Here is a 19577-nt window from a genome sequence, read left to right on the forward strand (position 1 = left end):
ACTAGTATTATTTAGAAAGTAGACTTGTAGGTAGACAAATCATTGATTAGTGGGGTTTAGTACTCTGACTTTACCTTTAAGTTCAGATCTTCCTAATTTTCTTCCTTCCATTAGCTTAAATAAACAGTTAGTTATATATGTTTATCTATATGGTATTATTCTATCTACTATTTCACAATCCTAGTCCTCCATTCCTTTAATGTAAGAGTTACTAGGTCCTGTGTAATTCTGACTGTGAATCTAGGATATTTAAATTTTTATTTCAGGCTACTTCTAGTATTTTTTCCTTGGCTTGGAGATTCTTAAATTTGGTTCTAATACATCTGTGAGTTTTTATTTTGGGATCTCTTTCAGGAGATGAGCAATAAATAGATTCAGGTTCTAGTTCCCTTCTCATATGAGATTATGAGGCAGTTTTCCTTAATATTTTCTTGTAACATGGTACTTAAACTCTTTTTTTATTGTGACTTTCAGATAGTCCAATGACTCTTAGATAATTTCTCTTGTACCTATTTTCTAGGTCAATTGTTTTTCCAATGAGATTTTTTTTTTATATTTTCTTCTATTTTTCATTCTTTTGATTTTGTTTGATTGTAACTTAATGGCTCAAGGAGGCATTAATTTCTCTTGGCCCAATTCTAATTTTTAGAAAATTATTTTCTTTGCTGAGCTTTTGTACCTTCTTTTCCATCGAGTCAATTCTAGATTTTTGATACTTGTATTCTTCATGGGATTTTTGGGATTCCTTTTCCAAATAACCAATTCTAGTTTCTGGAGAATTGTTCCGTTAGTTGTTTTTTGTGTATGTTTTACCAAACTGTTTACTCTTTTTTAATGATTCTCTTGCACCATTCATTTCTTTTCAAATTTTTTCCCTACTTCTCTGATTTTTTTCACTTAGAATATGTACATTTTTAAAAATAAAAGGACTCGCTCTTCTGTGTTTCTCCCAGCCGGAGGCTGCCTCATTTCTCCGCCACCACCACCACCATTGCCACCACTGCCACCGCCTTCACTCGCAGCCCCATCTCCATATCCTACTGCTGCCTCCACCCCATCCCACCATTACCTCAGCCCCAGTCATCGCCATCATGTCTGGTGGGCTTCTGAGCTCTCTGCAGAGCGACTCCTATGTGGAGCTCAGCTGGTACCGTGACCAGCACTTCTGAGGTAAAATGGACGACCAAGAAAAATTATTAAAGAAAAGCTGCACTCTGAATGTCGGGAACCTGTCCTTTTACACCACGGAGGAACAGATCTACAAACTCTTCAGTAAAAGTGGGAACATTAAGAAAATAATCATGGACCTGGATAAAGTAAAGAAAACTGCCTGCAGCTTCTGCTTCATGGAGTACTACTGCTGTGCTGACGCCGAGAACGCCATGCGGTACATTAATGGGACTCGCCTGGATGACCAGATCATCCGCATGGACTGGGATGCGGGATTGTGAGAGGGCAGGCAATATGGAAGTGGATGATCTGGGGGCCAGGTGCGCAATGAGTACAGACAAGACTATGATGCTGGGAGAGGAGGTTATGGGAAAATAGTGCAAAACCAGTGAGTGATTTAAGTCCATCACTTGAAAAAAAACAAAACAACTTGACCTTGTTGGCCGATCCTGATGGTTCTGAAAACAAACTTTATATAAACTGTAATTTATTTACCTACTTCTGCCCAAGAATTAAACAGGCAACTTCTTGACTTCCCACATTGAAAATCATTAGGTGACAAACTGAGAAAAGTGACTTTGGGCTTGGCTTTGAAGCCCTGAGGTGTTGCAGACTTGAACACTTGATGAGCACTAACCGAGCAGAACTGTATTATTTATTAATCCAATCTAGAAAAATTTTCAATTATAAAATGACCATGTTACTGTTCAACACTTATGGGGCTGTAGTGATTTGTAATAACAGTTAAAATGTTGTTGTGAATTAGGGCCACTTTTATTTCTAAAGTTTTTTGAAAATGTTTCATCTTTTCCAAGGTGACTTCTAATCCACAAAAATTCAAAAGTTATTAAAAATACCTAAATAGTTCTGCCTCCACTCTAGTGATTTGACAAAAATTCCTGGGAGGTATTTTGTCATTCTACCTAGCTCTAGTGGCTGCTCTATTAGAGATGATACATGAAGAAGTTTGTATTGAGGATGTTAATGGTTGCTTATTCCTGGGACACCAGTACAGAGAATGTCATCCTAATGCTATTTTCCTAAGGGGTGGGGAGGATTTATTATGGGAAATTGCTAATTAAGAATCGAAAGGTTGGAATGTCATATGAATTCAGGAGACATTCATTTTCTCTTTGAAAGCTTTAAAATTTGATGCTACAATTACATTTATTTTTTTATTTTACCAATTTTGTAAGGGAATGAGACAGATTTAGAATAAAGTCTGACAATCAAAGAAAATAAAAAAATTCTAATATGAAGTGTCAAATAAGCTTTACTTAGAACATGTTCAGTGTCCAAGGTCAAGGAGGACATATCCAACAGTTTTTGTGTATCGACATTGGATTGCTCTGAAGTTGAATTGTCCACTTGAGATTCTTCATGAACTGAAAGGTAATTGGGGGATATTTGTCCCAACTTAAAATTTAAAAGAATGAAAAGATAATTTAAATGCTGTCTAACTTGTTGACAATTTTAAATGTTTTTCCTGATAAACCTGTTTGAGTATGTGTGTTGGGTAACTCCAGAAAACTGGAAAAACGATTGAAAAGCTGACTCAGTGCATTGATTTCTTAAAAACGTTGGGGATTTACACATCAATTTAAAGAATTTTTATCAATGTGGAAAAATCAAAAGCTAAAGCTGATGTTTAGTAACTATAAGCCTCTCTTCAGTAGTCTGTAGTGAAGTAAAATTGGGGATGAGAGTTCTTTAGTGTGAACTTTTCTTTTGGATGTTTAATAAAAAATTAGTTTAAAAAAATAAAAGGATTCATTGTACTAATTGTTTTTTAGTCCAAATATACAATAGCTTGGAAAACAAATAGTTTAGAAAACAAAAGACAATGGAAAAATACCAATTAAAACAACTAAATCAGTACAGGTTTCATATGGCTCTGATTTTACAGTTTTCTTACTGCCTCATCAATATCAGAAATGTGTTCTTTCAGCTGGCTCCATTGTTCTGGATTTTTAAAAATACCTTTATTTACTACCAGGTTTAATTTCACCTTCCTGATCCATCCAGTATTCTCTAATATCAATTAGGACTTTTCCTTTTAAGTCCCATACAATGACTTATCTCATTTTTCCAATCTGGAACATATGATCATCTCGGTTGCTGCTTTGCTTGGATGAAGCTGGTGTTTTAGAACTCTCTCCTGTCTTTTGCTTTTTATGGGTTTTTATGAAAGAGCTTGATTTTTCTTCTTTGCCTTTTTGTCAATTTCATTGTCAGAATGACTCCCAGATCATCTTGAAGCAACAAATTCCTTTGATTTATACATCTCTCCATTCCTGCAGTCACATACTCTGCTATTCACTCGGGAGTGACAGGGAGTAGGAAATACCTACTACTCTGATTTTAAAAAAAGGTTTTACTTTTTCTTACAATAAAAACTCTAAGAAGGAAGAGCAAGGACTAGGTAAACAAGGTTAAGTGACTTACACAGGGTCACATAGCTAGGAAATATCTGAGGCCAGATTTTAACTGAGGTCATGCTGGCTACAATCCTGTCTATCATGATGAACATGCCTTTCAACACTGACACCACGATATCCTCACCCAGATGTATGTTTTTTTACAATGGCTGCCATATAGACCTTTACTTATCTAAGAAATATCTTAAAGTTCATAACACCAAAGAAGGCAGCTCAGATCATGGTTATTGATACAAACCTCGAACAATTAGTGAAAAATGAGTGAGGAGTTTCTGAAAAAACAGGGATTAGACCAGGTTAAGGTTGGAAGTGGGCAGGAAGATACTGGGCTTAAGGACAAAGATGACAAAGGAAAGGACAAGAAAGCAAAGGGAAAAAATAAGACAGGTGCTCAAGAAAATGGCAAAGAAAAGGGCAACAATTGCAACAATGAAGCTGAAAAAAAATTCCATTAAGAGACATTGCACAGATATAAGACAATGCAGGAGTGCTTCATTCCAAAGTGCATAAACAGTTTTCAACACGTGAACTAAATTCCATATGCTGTAGATTTTCAAATTTTGTCAGCAAGTCCACCGATAATAAGGAATTTAAGAGGGTGTTGAAAATATTTTAGCCTAATTTTGAGGATGCATAATTTTCCTGTCTGAATTATTTAGCCCCCATGAGCATAGGCAATTCATTGAGAGGACAAGGAGTGATAACTCCTTAACTAGATGGCCTACTGAAAAGCATAGAGAAGATTTTTGATTTCTCAAATCCTGCATGCATGACATATCAAAGAAAATGCAGGAAGGATCTTCTCCAGGCCATAAAGTTGTTCTGTTCAAAGCCCAATGAATGGGGAAATATTGATAAGCTAGTTCAAGAGAGTTAAGAACATCTTTCTAATTTTATTGATCACCTCTCAGAAACAGCAGAGTTAATCATGGGCATTGAGAAAGATTCAGAAGACTCTGTGGCTCATGTGAGGAAACAATTCCTTTGGTGTTGCATTTCACATCTAAAAAATTTCTTTAAAAACTATTTCCTTAAGTATGACATGGTGAATCTGTCTGAACTTCACGAGGTTGCATCTTACTTGTGGGACAGCCATAATGATCAGCAAAAAGAAATGACAGAATTAAAACAAAAACTGAAAAACACAGAGGAATCATTGAAACAAAAGGAAATAGAAGAAATTAAGAACTTGCATACTATTAAGATATACTCTAGACTCTCATACCAACAGAGTAGAGGACAGAGAGAAACCGGAATCCTATACCACAAGGTTGGATACTGTAAAAGTTAAAATAGTCTCTAGTAATAAAAGTATTATATTTTATGAGATTTATTAAAGATTATTAGAAATCAAGGATACAAAATAATAAAACCCACATGCCTAGGACTGATAAGCCCATTCACATCTTCCTCACTACATCTTGCCATTTCTGATTTGGCATTAAAATATCAGGGTCTGGAAAATCAAAGGTTTCATTCTTTGATTCCAAGGCCCTCATCCCTCTTTCACACATTCATAAAGATGCTTGGGCAGTTTTTTGGGATTCCCCATGCTGTTAGGGTTATTCACCCAGAGTATAGCATGGGCCAGCTCAATTTTTTATATATTGTGGTTGGGCATTGTTTTGGGTATTATCATTTCCCTCATTTGGAACATTGTCATTGTTTTGATTGGCATTATGGTTCCTAGATTTATTATAACTAAAGTTGTTATTTCTTTTTTTCCATAGCTGGCTCCTACAGACCATCATTACATGGCCCTTCCCACAGAAAAGGCATGTTAATGATTTATCTGTGTATTCCTGCAAAGGGGCTATGGTCTCTCCCTTATTTTTCAGTTGTCCCTTTAACATTTCAATTTCTTTTCTTAAGTCTTCCACTGATGTATTGTGTGTCACAAGTCTTTTTTGCACAATACTTATAGACATAGGTTGCTACTTTTCTCAGTTCTTCGAGGTCCATAGAGACCCAATTTATTGACAGACTTATTGACGTAGGAAATACATATATGGACCTTGATTTGACCAAAGAAAGGGACATTAGACAAATACGCAGGAAATTTGTTTAGAATTGTTGTTCAGTGGTAAAAGACTACTTTAAATCTAGCTGTCCTGAATGGGACTCTATGGACCTCGAAGAACTGAGGAAAGTAGCAACCTATATCTATAAGGGTCATGCAAAAAGACCTGAGACACACAATATGATGTCAGTGGAAGACTTAAGAAAAGAAATTGAAATGTTAAAGGGACAACTGAAAAATAAGGGAGAGACCATAGCCCCTTTGCAGGAATAAACAGATAAATCATAAACATGCCTTTTCTGTGGGAAGAGAGGCCATGCAATGATGGCCTGTAGGATCCATCTATGGAAAAAAAGAAATAATAACAACTTTAGGAATAATAACTCTAGGAACCATAATTCCAAACAAAATAATGACAATGCTCCAAATGAGGAAAATGATAATACCCAAAACAATGCCCAACAACAATATATAAAAAATAGAGCTCGACCATGCTATACTCCGAGTGAAAACCCCCAACAGCATGGGGGATCCCAAAAAACTGCCCAACCATTTTTATGAAGGTGTAAAGGGGGATGAGAGCCTTGGAATCAAAGAGTGAAACCTTTGATTTTCCAGACCCTGATATTTTAATGCCAATAATCCCTATACATTCTCCCCCAAATACTAAGGAACATCATGTCACTTCAAAGGTGGGAAATTCATACTATGATTGTATTCTGGACACTGGGGCATGTAGGTCAGTTTTGGTAAGGAAACCAGATGGAAAATGTGACTCTATTGGCTCTCTAAATTTAGTAGGTATATCAGGAACACTATTAATGGTCCCAAAACTTTCTCCTCGCATGGTATACGTGGACCTCAAAATGTTGAACATTCTTTTCTTTTAATGCCTGGATCCCCCACAAACTTGCTGGGGAGAGAATTACTATGTAAATTACAAGCCACAATAATGTGTGCCCCAGATGGCTCTATATCCTTGGAAGTGCTTGAGGAATCCTTAAATTTACTCCCTGTACTTCTCTCAGAGAGCCAGGAGGCAAAAGAGCCTCCCAACTTTGAAATACCTACAGATATACCAGAATCTCTTTGGGCCACATCTTTTTCTGATGTAGGATTACTTAAATCAGCTGTTCCTGTGCAAATTAAAACGAAATCCAGCCCACCTCCTTCCATTACTCAGTATCCTCTCTCAAAGGAGGCAACAGAGGGCATTACATAATAAACTCATTAATTGACCAGGGAATAATAATCCCTTGTTAATCTGAATACAACATGACCATCCTGCCCATTAAAAAAGGGGGCCCAATGGCAAGCACCTCTATATATTTGTACAGGATTTGAGGGCTGTGAACAATCATGTTATAAAAAGACAATTTTCAATACTATATTTAGAGATGCTAAAATTAAAAAAATTGAGGATAAAATAGAAAAAAAATGAGGACAAAATAGAAAATATTGAGGCTAAAATAGAAAATATTGAGGATAAAATAGAACATATTGAGGATGAAATAGAAAAAATTGAGGATAAAATAGAAAATATTGAGGATAAAATGCAAACCCAATTAGAAGATCTAAAAAGTTTCTTACAGGATCAATTGGCAAATACCCACTCTACCAGAAACAGACCTGTTTCTGAACCTTTGAATGAGGAAATTTCTTTCCCTGAAATAGAGATGGAAAACACCTTCCCTATAGCCCAGTTAACAGACTGCTTCTCTCGTGCAGTGCAAATCTTGACTGAATTTAATCCCCAAAACCCTTCCCCTGCAATCCTAGTTTCTCATGTTCCCTCTCCTACAGAAAACCAGAAATAACTCTTGAAAAGCAATTAAGAATTATTTTAGAACGCAATGCCCAAGATGGTCAGATATGGACCTTGAAGAATTGCGAAAAAACAGCTATATATGTTTTAAAGGGAAACAAAGAAAAGGAGGAAGAAAATAATGATGACATGGAGGAAATGAAGGAAAAAATAAGATATTTAATAGATAGGATGACTAAATTAGAAAGTGGGCATGATAATGAACCAATGCCAATTGCCCCTCTCCAGAAATCCAATTATCAATCCATTACTTGTCACTTCTGTGGGAAGAAGGGCCACAAAATGATGGAATGTAGAACCTTTCTTAAGATGTTTGGAAGGAATACACAGTTTAATAATAGCTTTAGAAATAATAACTATAGAAATGATGATAATGGTTATAGAAACCAGAATTCTAGAAATTATAATGACTATGGAAATAACTATAATGAATATAGAAATAAGAACTTTAGAAACCAGAATTATAGAAATAGGAATTGGGAAAATAATGACAATTCTCCAAATGAAGAAAATGATAATACTCATCAACAATATATGAGAAATGGAGCTCGTCCAAAACATGCTCGAGGTACTAATGAACCTCAGAGAGGTGCCTTTCAGGAGGGTCCCCAGGGAACTTCCCAGTATAATGAAGATGATTCTTCTTAGATTTATTGATTTTGTTGATATTAATTAACCTTTTTCAGTATTTTCTCCACTCCAAATAGTAGGAAAGAATGAACAAAGAACTTAAGACTATGATTGGCAAATTATGCACTGAGACCCATTTAAAATGGCCTGAAATTCTCCATTTGGCCCTATTTTATCTTAGAAGCAGGCCTAGAGGAGACTTACATATTTCACCATTTGAGATGCTTTTTGGACATCCGCCAATACAGACTAAGCCTTTCTCCCTGGCTTATACATCGCTATTAGGGGGAGATATTACTATTGCTTCCTATATACAGGAGTTACAGCACAAACTACATGAACTTCATGAATCCGGAGCTGCAGTACAAGTCGGACCATTAGACTTTTCTCTGCATGACCTGAACCCAGGAGATAAAGTTTATATCAAGAATTTCAAGCGAACTGGAGCAACTCAGCCTTCATGGGAAGGACCATTCCAAATATTATTAACTACTCCAACATCTATAAAGATTGGAGAAAAAGACTCTTGGATTCACTGCTCACATGTGAAGAAAGCATCTTCTGCTGAGACTGATTGACTGTATCCTATCATATGAATTGTGACTATATCTTATCATATGAATTGGAGATAATAATCCATAGGCAAATGGATGCTGTTTTTTCAAGAATATATTGACTTACTGATTTTTTTTCTTATTTTTCTTATTTCTTTTATTTTATTTTTTGATCAGAATATTTGAATTTTTCTCATTTTTTGTATTGAAGGTACACATAATTAATATTAATATAATTTTTTTTTCCTGCAGTAATACAAGTTAATATATATACTCTTGCTATAATATCAATATATGCCTAAAAGCTTTAAACTATGGGAACCTGCCATTTATTGATAAAATATTATAGGACTGTGATTAATGTTTGTGTCTGATTCCAGGAAAAGGGATAAAAACAAGGAGCACAGACTAAACCTGAATAATGCCAATAGAGCACACAAGAAATATTAAAGTGAGACTCGAGGTTGCGATGCTTATGTTTAAGTCGTAGGACTTCCTTGTATCTACACTCTTTGTGAAGTACTCAAACAAGTACAAAGCTTGACTATCATGCTGGCTCCCTATATCCCTGAAGAAAAAAAAATCAGATGAGGGAATGACATTTCCCCATCAAAATAGAATTCTAATTCTTTTCTTCTTATATTATGGCAACTTCCTGTAGTCTTGGCTACAAATGGCTAAGTGAAATATTACTGCATCCTGTCCTACATACTTGTGGGATAGAAAGTACTTTAAACTGGACCTATACAAGGCCCATTTTGAATTTTTCTTATGTTTTTGATTATTTTTCTATTCTTTTGATAATTGACACATACACCCCCATAACTGAACATTGCACTGATATATATTAATTTAAGGTCGCCAAGGAATTCAGCTATGTAATTCCTAAATGAAAACTCAAGTCAGCAGTCAACCTTTTATGGAGTTTAATTACAAACAGGAGGAAGAAAGGTATTAGAGATAGAGAGAGAGAGAGAGGGAGAGAGAAAGGGGAGAGAAGGGAATAGGGCTTAAATACCCCTTCTGTTTAGGCTGGGCCAAAAGGCCCAAGCCCTTAGATAGCTGAGGCAAAGAAAAGAGATCAGTCCCTATCACTCACGTGACCAAAATGGAGAAACAGTCTCAGGGGCCTCCACCTCCAGCTTCCTTCAGAGCCAGATCCTCAGAGCACCACCTCTCAGAGCAAAAACTCTCCCACCAACCACCTCTCCGTCCTCAGACCCCTCTATCTTTTAAGGAAACCATCCAAGTTCCCTCCCCTCAGTTCTCACATCTACCAATCACTGTCCATGTCTTCCCTGTGCCAATGGTGGCTCTAGCTTAACCCAGGACCGTACAGAGGTCTGTGGCTTTGCACATGTCTGTTGAAGGTCATATTCTCAAATAATTAAATCTTGATCCTTTGCTACAGACCTTCCTAAATCCTGTTACCCTGAGTAGGGTGGAGATTGGAATAATTAAATTTTGATCTATGCTGCAGCCCTTCCTAAATCCTGTTAGGACGGAGTAGGGTGTAGATTGTAATTTCCAAGACCTGGTTCTGTCATTCCAAGTATCTCTATTGTATCAATTCTAAAATCAATCATGACTCAAAGAACTTCCTCTTCTATGCTTAAGCATAGGTCCAAGCCCTTTCCATTGTTCAGCAAAAGGTTTCTGTCCTAAAGTAATCTCAGGTAGGGAGGAGAAGGACCCTCCCTACCTAATGTTGGAAATGGGGAAATTTCCAACATTCATAAGTCTAAGAAATTTTAAGGTTTACAAGAGAAGGACTCTTGGATTCATTGCTCACATGTAAAGAGAGCATCTTCTATTGAAACTGATTGACTGTATCCTATACATGCATTGGAGATAATAATCCATTGACAAGTGGATGCCTTTTTTTTAACATATTGAATTCCTCAATTAATTTTTTTCTCTTTTCTCTTTTTCCTTATTTTATTTTTTTTCTTTTATTTTTATTAAAATATTTTATTTTTCCCTTTTCTCATTTCTATGTACTCAAGGTACATACAATCAATATTAATTTTTATTCTACAATAATATGAGTTTAAATATATACACTTGCTATAATATTAATACATACCCAAACAGCTTTAGACTGTGGGAACCTGCCATTTATTGATAACTGTAATGGGACTGTAAGAATGCACTGGTCCTTTTATTTATCTCACTTGAGATTCAGGAGAGAATTTCAGCTCCCTAGAACTCTTTAACCAACTTTGGGGAGGCAGCTGGGTGTCTCAGTGGACTGCCAGCCAGGCCAAGATATGGGAGGTCCTCAGTTGAAATCTGACCTCAGATACTTCCCAGCTGTGTGGCCCTGGATGGGTCATTTAAACCCCATTGCTTAAGCATTCTCCTGTCTTCTGACAATAGGAATCTAAATGGGTAAAAAATAAACCAAGGAACTTTAAAGAGACTGGAGGTTATATTTTTAAGGCATTTCAGAATCCAATGGTTTATAAAAATCTCTGTATTCTATTGAATTTTACTGTTTGTTTTGTTTAAGGTTTAACTTTGTGATTTTGAGATCATATATTACTGCATTCAATACTATTCTGTTACACTGAATCATTTTAATGTACTGAGTTTTAACTACTGTTATATTCTGTTGCTTTTCCCTTATAACAATATTGAACAAATATCATTGTAATTAAGCCCATATATGAAAATAGCCTTTCTATTTTTGACTTTGTAATTTGTCACATAGACGATAAATAGACTTCATCAGAATTGGTTAAAATTGTATAACAACCTTTGGAAAATTTAATGTGCTAAATATCTCAATTGATTTTAAGGGTTTTTTAAACATGATTATTAGAATTTTCTTAACAATCTCTGGTCATTTTTGCCTGCCCCTACCATGAGGTAAGGCCTATTCTAGTAGCTGAAATGAAATACAATTATAACCCCCAACCTTCCCACATTTCAAAATATGTGAATGGAACTTTGGAAGTTAAACCCAGGGCATTTGTACCCCTAAAAATGCCTCCAAAAAGGAGCATCCCTCATTTATACTCTTCAGCTCACTACTTTACTTCCACCAGAATGATATCTAGATTTCTTGATGATGTTCTTAACTCAAAATAAGTTTTAATTTGTTTAAAAATACACTGCCAAGTTTGAAAGATTTGCTACATTTGTAAAAACTTGTGACAAATATAGATCAGTTCATAGGTTTTTTAAGGAATGTCATACAGCAACTTATGTGAAATATGATAGTGTGTTTGTTTGTTATTGTAATTAATTGGGCTATTGAGAATTTTGGGGATATTGATAACTACATATTTGTACTACTGTTCTTTAACAATAAAAATGTTACCTTGTTCAATTCATTCGCTTGTACTCACAGTGGATCATGGCCAGATATGAAGAGGAAATGGATCTCATTTTTGTTGAGAAAGCTTTGTATTCCATATTTTCTTAGCTGACACAGTGTGTCAATGATTATAAGCTATATTTTTGAATTTTTACAACTCTTTTGTTATATTTTTCTTGCATGTGCAATATACCATTTCAGTTTTTTTTATTTTTTCCTCTCCTTTTTTATATTTGAAGCACATGTCACCAGCATTAAGATTTTCTTTAACTTTTTGATTTTGCAGTACTATAAGTTTAAAATACATTTTCTATGATGTCAATGCATGCCCTAAAAGCTTGAGACTATAAAAATTATGCCACTAATTGTTTAAAAAAATTATGGGACTTTACTTAATAATTCGGTCTGATTCCAGGATAAGATACACACAAGAGCCATTGCACAGGGCCAAAGAAAAGCCAATACAGGATGGATTGATGCACTTCTAGGCCAATGCAAAGGTCTTGAACCTAGTGTGAAGACTTGAGGTTACTATGTTTAACATTGTTACAACATAGGCTTTCCTTGTGCCCACACTCACTCTGAAAATACTTACAGATGAGTATCCGAAACCTTGGCTCCTACCTGGCTCCTATAATCTGGTTCCTTTTTTCTGTCTTTCATTGTGTGGTAACTTTCTGTAGTCCTGGCTACTGACTGGGTAAATGTATCATTGCTTCGATCATTTTAATTGGGCCATGATTCAAGGACCTGTTACAGATTTATTTTCCTTTACTTGGAATTTTTACACATAAAACTTTGATAGTCTATATTTTCATCCAGACATTTTTCTTTTTCATTTGGATTTTTCTGATGTCTTTTTAATTTCTCTTACAAATTGATTCCTATAACTCATACCTCAGCCATGCATCTCTAAATGATCCTGTATTTTCTATCACCCTGAAGACATGGAAATGTAAAAATAGTATTTAAATTGCAAAGTTTAAATTCCTTTTAAGAAGAATTTTAGGTAAAGAAAGATGCTACCTCTCTGAATCCATAAACTGAACTATTGGAGAAGACACCATGAAGAAGCCTCCAGACCCCAACCTGCACAAGAAGATCAAGAATGAACTTTGGGTATGGTTGATTGAATATTTATTTGTATCTATACATTCATGCCAAAGGGGAATGCCCCCAACTGGCTTTTTGTCAATGTATCTAGCAATTATTGCTTTTGGGTTTTTTCTCTTTCCTCTTATCCTCAAACTATTGTAATCTTTAGGTTGATTATGCTTTCATGATCCTTTGGGAAAAACCCTTTTTCCCATAGGATCACACAGAGAAATGTAAAAATGGAGATCTGAACCCCAGACTCCAATGCCCAGAAGTCCTTGCTAGCTCCGAGAATTCTCTCTAATCTCCCAGAGTGCAAGATCACAAATTATTATTTAGAGTCTCCACCTATGGCTGTCTCTCTTTCCTGTTTCAGATTCCAAGCAGACATGTCTCTGATGATGTAAGTGAAATTGAATGGGCCTCTCGGCCCACCTCGGCACATGCTTTTCTTACTTGTATTTTTCTTAAATTCTTAACCTTTAATAAACCTCTAAAAATGTAATACTTCTAGCAGAGAGAAACTAATACCTGCCACAGTTTGGCCTAAATTTTAATCTTAACACAATACCTTCTTCAGGGAGGATTGTATTTTCATGAAATCCAAGATTTAAATTTTTGTTTCAGAAAGATCTTCAGAGAAGAAGCTTGCTAACTCCTAAATCCAGAGAATGAACTGTTTGCAGAAAAATACCTAAACCCTTACACTACAGGAAGATCCAGAATGAACATTTGGGTGTGGTTGATTGAACTGAAGGTTGATTGAACAATTATTTTGAATGTACACTCTTCCAAAGGGAACTGCCCTCTAATTGGCTTTTGTCAATGCGCCCAGCAAAAACATTCGTTTTGCTGTCTCTCTCTCTCCTCTATTTCCCCCTTATCTATAATTATTGTAGTTTTCCTCTTGGAGGGTAAAATTTTGTATACACCTGCAGTTAGAAATTTTGGGGGTGCAGGATACTTATATTTATTGATCAATTCGGGAGACTAGTCCCCCAATCATCATCAGGGGGATTGTGATTTTTAAATTCTCTCCATCTTGCTTGGTCTAGCACCCAGGAATGTGCACGCGCACACTACAGGGGCATGTGCTAGCTAATGACAAATCGAAAACACTAACTGCCCCCCTGGGCTGTCCTAAGCCAAGCTTGAGCCACCATTGGCATTTGTGAGGCACGGGAAGTGAGGTAGGGAACAGCCTCTGGAGTTCTCATCACTTCCTGTGGAGCGGGCTAGATGACAGTTTGATCCTGGAGCTCAAGCTTGGAGGAGCCCTGCAGACAGCTTTCCTTCAGATCGGTCACATGAGTAATAAGGACTGACTCCCTTCTCTGCCTTGGCTCTCCAAGGCCTTAAACTCCCACCTTGGCTCAGCCTGAGCCAGAGAGATTTTGAGTTAAACTCCTTTCCTTCTCTCCCTCTCTCTCTCTCTCTCCCTCTAATAATTTCTTCCCCCTGTTGTAATTAAATCATCATAAAAACTCCATTCTGACTTGAGTGTTTCATTTAGGATTTTATAAATAAAATCCTTGGCGACCAATAATTATTATATTCAGTCTCAACCCCTAAATTTAACAATAACAATACCTCATAAAGTCTGTTATTTAAAGAAAAAGTGTAAGTAAAATAATAATAAAAGTACACAGGGAAAGACATATAAATCAAAGGCAAACTCTTGCTGTAACCATTGCAATCTATGGACAGATCAAGAAGCTTTAGACATTGAAGCCATGTGTTTAGCTATAAATTCAGGAGCTAAACCTAAGTATGCAGAAATAGTATCCCATGGAAAAGGGAATTTATGAAGCCAGGATCATAAGATACTTAGTGTGGTACAAAGGGATAGAAAAAAAAAGGTATTGCAGGATGTGACAAGCAATGAGGGATTTTCTGGAGTGAAACAGAAGCAAATACAAAGAAAAGAAAATACAAGAGTGAAACAGAAAATTGAATTAACTGGGTCTTTGAGAAATGATGGTGACAAATCAAACCAAATATTGAGTGGAAAGCAGAGACAAGTACATGAGTTAGATAAAGAGATTAAAAATCTCATTGCATCAATGCAAGCTAATATTAGAAACTCGGAGAGAAGGGGCATAGTAACCAGTCATGAAAAAAAAAAACAGAAAACAAAAACATATTTATAAAACTTTTATCAGTGCAGATTGGGCACAAGGATTGAATTTAGGACAAAAAGAATTCCTAGAAACTCACATAAACATGATCAGAAGTTGTTGAAAGGAATAGTGAAACAAAATTTCAATTCCCTTACAACAAAATTATAGGGAAATGCAGACTAAGGTTACTATTGCAGATGTAAACCTCAAAATTTCTTAGACTTATAAATGTTGGAAATTTCACCATTGGGAAATTTCATACTTGAAAAATTTCCTATTGATAGTGGGTCTTGGCTATTGGAATGTGAACCCCATTGGCATGAGAGTTTCCCCCTCCTCCCTTCTTAAGATTACTTTAGGACAGAAACCTTTTGCTGAACAATGGAAAGGACTTTGACCTATGCTTAAGCATAGAACAGGAATTTCTTTGAGTCATGATTGATTTTAGAATTGATACAATGGAGATACTTGGAATCAATCTCCACCCTACTCAGTCCTAACAGGATTGAGGAAGGGCTGTAGCATAGATCAAAATTTAATTATTCCAATCTCTATCCTACTCAGGGTAACAGGATTTAGGAAGGGCTGTAGCAAAGGATCAAAGATTTAATTATTTGAAAATATGACCTTCAACAGACATGTGCAAAGCCAGAGACCTCTGGGTGGTCCTGGGTTAAGCTAGAGCCTCCATTGGCACAGGGAAATTGATGGACAGTGATTGGTAGATGGGAGAACTGAGGGGAGGCAACTTGGATGGTTTCCTTAAAGAGAGAAGGGGTCTGAAGACTCAGGGGGGTTTTAGGAGTTTGTCGGAGTGGTTGCGGTGTGCTCTGAGAAGCTTGCTCTGAAGGAAGCTGAAGGTGGGGGCTCTGAGACTGATTCTCCATTTTGGTCACGTGAGTAATAGGGACTGATCTCCTTTCTTAGCCCCAGCTATCTAAGGGCTTGGGCCATTTGGCCCAGCCTAAACAGAAGGGGTATTTAAGCCCTATTCCCTTCTCTCCCCTTTCTCTCTACCTCTATCTTTCTATCTCTAATTCCTTTCTTCCTCCTGTTTGTAATTAAAACTCCATAAAAGGTTGAAGGCTGACTTGAGTTTTCATTTAGGAATTACATAGCTGAATTCCTTGGCGACCTTAAATTAATATATATCAGTCTTTTAAAAGTGATTTCCTTGTCACACAGTCAATGTTACAGGAGCTATAAAAAAATTTTAAAAGTTCACAGGCAATCAGAAAACCCCACATGAACCTGTTAAAGCTTCAAAAAGCTATATGGTACAGACTTCCTTAGAAAAAATATCTAGCTTGAACCCAGAAGCTGAACTTTTTCATCCTACAGTAAATAATTTGGAAATTTCAAATCTAAAAGAAGATAGAGCTGAAAATACATTTGATAAAATTAATCATAATCAATGTAATGGAAGTGAAATAGTTACATTTGAAAATATAACCCAAATCATATGTGGGCAGCATTTGCTAAGCAGGACCCTGTGAAGGAGTCTTGGGGGTGTTTCTGAGTGTGGACTTGGAGAGTATGTGTTTTCCAACTCCTGAGAGGGATTGGATCAGAAATCCAAGGAAGCAAATGGTGCCTTCTCTGTCCTGCCCTTGGTTCTGGTGTTTGAGATCCTGAACAAATTTTGATAAGTATTGAAACCATCTAACTATCTGTTCTGGTAATTTGTCATGCTCTAGATCTATGCTCTGGTTCACCTTTAGGTTAATCTGGAATGCTGGTATCGTATTGCTCTAGGGCAGCGGTTCTCAACCTCTCCATTTGTAGCAAGGAGAATACATAATGCATATCAGGTATTTACATTCTGAATCATAACTGTAGCAAAATTACAGTTTTGAAGTAGCCACCAAAATGATTTTTTGGTTTGGGGTCACCGCGACATGAGGAACTGTATTGCAGGGTCATGCATTAGAAAAGTTGAGAACCACTGCTATTCTGAGAGTGCTGTTTTCACTCCCAAGGCTTTGTACCTGGGAGCTCTGGTTCTACTCTCAGAGCTCCAAAGCTCTTGTACCTAGGAGGGCTGGTACTTGCCTAGGAGATATGTTTTCACTCCAATAGTCTGTTCTGTTCTGGAAATCTGGATCTAATCAAGTCTAGTAGACTGTCATATGCAGCGCTAAGTCCAGAGCCCGATTTCAAGAAGATATATCTCTTGGAATCACAGGGAACCCTTTGGGTTCACAGGCATATTTGTGTAGTTTGTTTGTTACAATCTGTCAGTCCTCCTTGTCAGACTCTCAGACCACACTAATATGAATTCTTAAGAATTTTCAGCTGTTTAAGAAGACAGCAGCTGATTATGAAATTTGAGTTTCCCCTGGTGCCCTCCGCACCTTGTGTGATTTGGAGTAGTCCATATTTGGGGTTAAATGGCCTTCAGAGGGGATTGAAAATTTCTCCATGGCCTACATGGTCTGAAGAAAGGTGTATGGAACACCAGGTCAACCTGATCAGATCCCCTGCATAGATGCTTGGATTGATTTGTTTACTGACACCCCAAAGAAATCGAAAAGTTGCCTTTTAGGGCCAAATTACCCTGTTAAAACAGAGGCTGCTCTGCTAACCAACTCCCTATCCTGAGGAGGGGGCACTCCTACTCCTACTACCCCCCTGTGCTCCAGGGAGACCCTGAGGAGCCAACCCCCTATATCATGAGGGAAACCTCCCTTCCCTTCCCACCTTCTCCTGTGCCCTCTCCACCATCCATGTTCCCTTCCCAGTACTCCCTGCCATCCCCATAGGCACCCCCATTACACCCTCTTTACCTCCCACTCCCTACAGAGGTCCATGCAGTGACCACCTCATCCTATACTCAGTGGGACACCCCCTGCCACTCTGCCCAGGAGTTAAGCCAGACTGAAGAGAAGAATGCTTGTTCCCTACACCCTGGGGCTATCTGACCAGAAGAAAATATTGCCCTGCCCTTCCCAACTGCTCTTATGCCAGGAGGGCCCTAGTACTGGTGAGGATTTACAGCTATCCCTGGTCTATGCCCCCTTTTTCTTCCACAGACCTTTATGACTGAAAATATCAGCATCCATATGGTACAATGTAATTTCATTTATTGTGGTAACTGCTTGTTAAATGTGAAATGTTAGCCAGATTTTATTGAGCACAAAACCTCATGGTTAGAAGTTTGTTTTGTTAAACCTTGCAATGCATAATGGTTTCAATGAATTGGAGTTGTCTACATGTGATTAATAGCAAGCCTTAATGTTTATTTCATAAGAACAGAAATTATACTGGCTACTTTGTGGATGTCAACGTCATTCAGAAAAAGTTATCATGCTGTTGAGGAGAACTTATTCTGGGATTTTAACTTGGGATTTTTCAAGTCAGATGTTATTTTAATGTATGTTATGTCAGAACTAGCAACATGTAATCATATGACACAAAAGAAGTTTTTAAAGTGGTTGATCTGTGCATGGGATTTAATAATACAAATACTAAGAATTTGGTATTTTGTTAAAGAGGGAATTTCTAAACAGTGTTATATTTGATTAAGATTGTATGAATTGTTTTTTTTAAAGAAATGTGTGAAATGTATAAGAAGGGTTTTGTGATCAAGAGATGAACATGCATTTATACACAAATTGCCAGAAAGTAATGAGTGAATACAAAATATATATATATATATATATATATATATATATACACATTTGTATTATAAAGAGAATTGTGTTTTCTACCTAAATAAGTTAAAGATATGTGATATGCAAACTGTATGCCCTTAACAAGAAAAATATTGACCAGCCCTGAAATCAAGAAGGTCTTGACATGAGGATTACATGCAATTTAGTGTAACACCTTTCCTTTACCTACAATAATGGTAAAGGGGAGAAGGCAGAAGAAATAAGAGTAATTAAAAATAAAATAAACAAATACTAGGGGTGAATACTAGTGTGAATTAGCCACCACAAATTATAATTCAGAATAGTGCTGATGGAATTTACTCAGGTATATAGCAATATTTGAGGTATAAGGAAACTAAACTGGAGATTCTATTCTGCTTTAGACAGGATTGAAAGGAGTCAGGGTAAATATTTCAAACTTCAATTTGTTTAAATAATGAAAGATCACTAAAGGACTTAATCAATGTTATTTGGAAGTGTGGAGTTCAAACTAACCTCCACTGGGAGTAAATTATTATGAAGGGTTTGATACATTCAAAATTTTAAATTGTAAGTCCATTTGTTAAAGAGGGATACATGACAAGTTGTTAAGTAATAAAACCCCAAATCAAACCAACAAGCCTTAGGGTAAATTGCTTACAAGCTATTAACCCCTTCCTCAAACACAGGAGGGAGAAAGAAGTGCTCATAATTGTTTCACATCGACACTCAGGGACTAAACTAGCAAAACAATAAATGTGTATGACCTCA

At 36.6% G+C, this 19577-nt stretch overlaps 2 pseudogenes; one reads left to right on the forward strand and one right to left on the reverse strand.

The window, feature by feature from the left end:
- LOC103099135 (nuclear cap-binding protein subunit 2-like) overlaps positions 1 to 3140 on the forward strand; it is a 22187-nt pseudogene extending 19047 nt beyond the window's left edge.
- On the reverse strand, positions 2929 to 18816 carry LOC130458755 (activated RNA polymerase II transcriptional coactivator p15-like; annotated as a pseudogene).
- Between the last annotated feature and the right edge of the window lie 761 nt (positions 18817 to 19577).

Source organism: Monodelphis domestica, chromosome 4 (genome assembly GCF_027887165.1).
Source record: "Monodelphis domestica isolate mMonDom1 chromosome 4, mMonDom1.pri, whole genome shotgun sequence".
Classification (NCBI taxonomy): Eukaryota; Metazoa; Chordata; class Mammalia; order Didelphimorphia; family Didelphidae; genus Monodelphis; species Monodelphis domestica.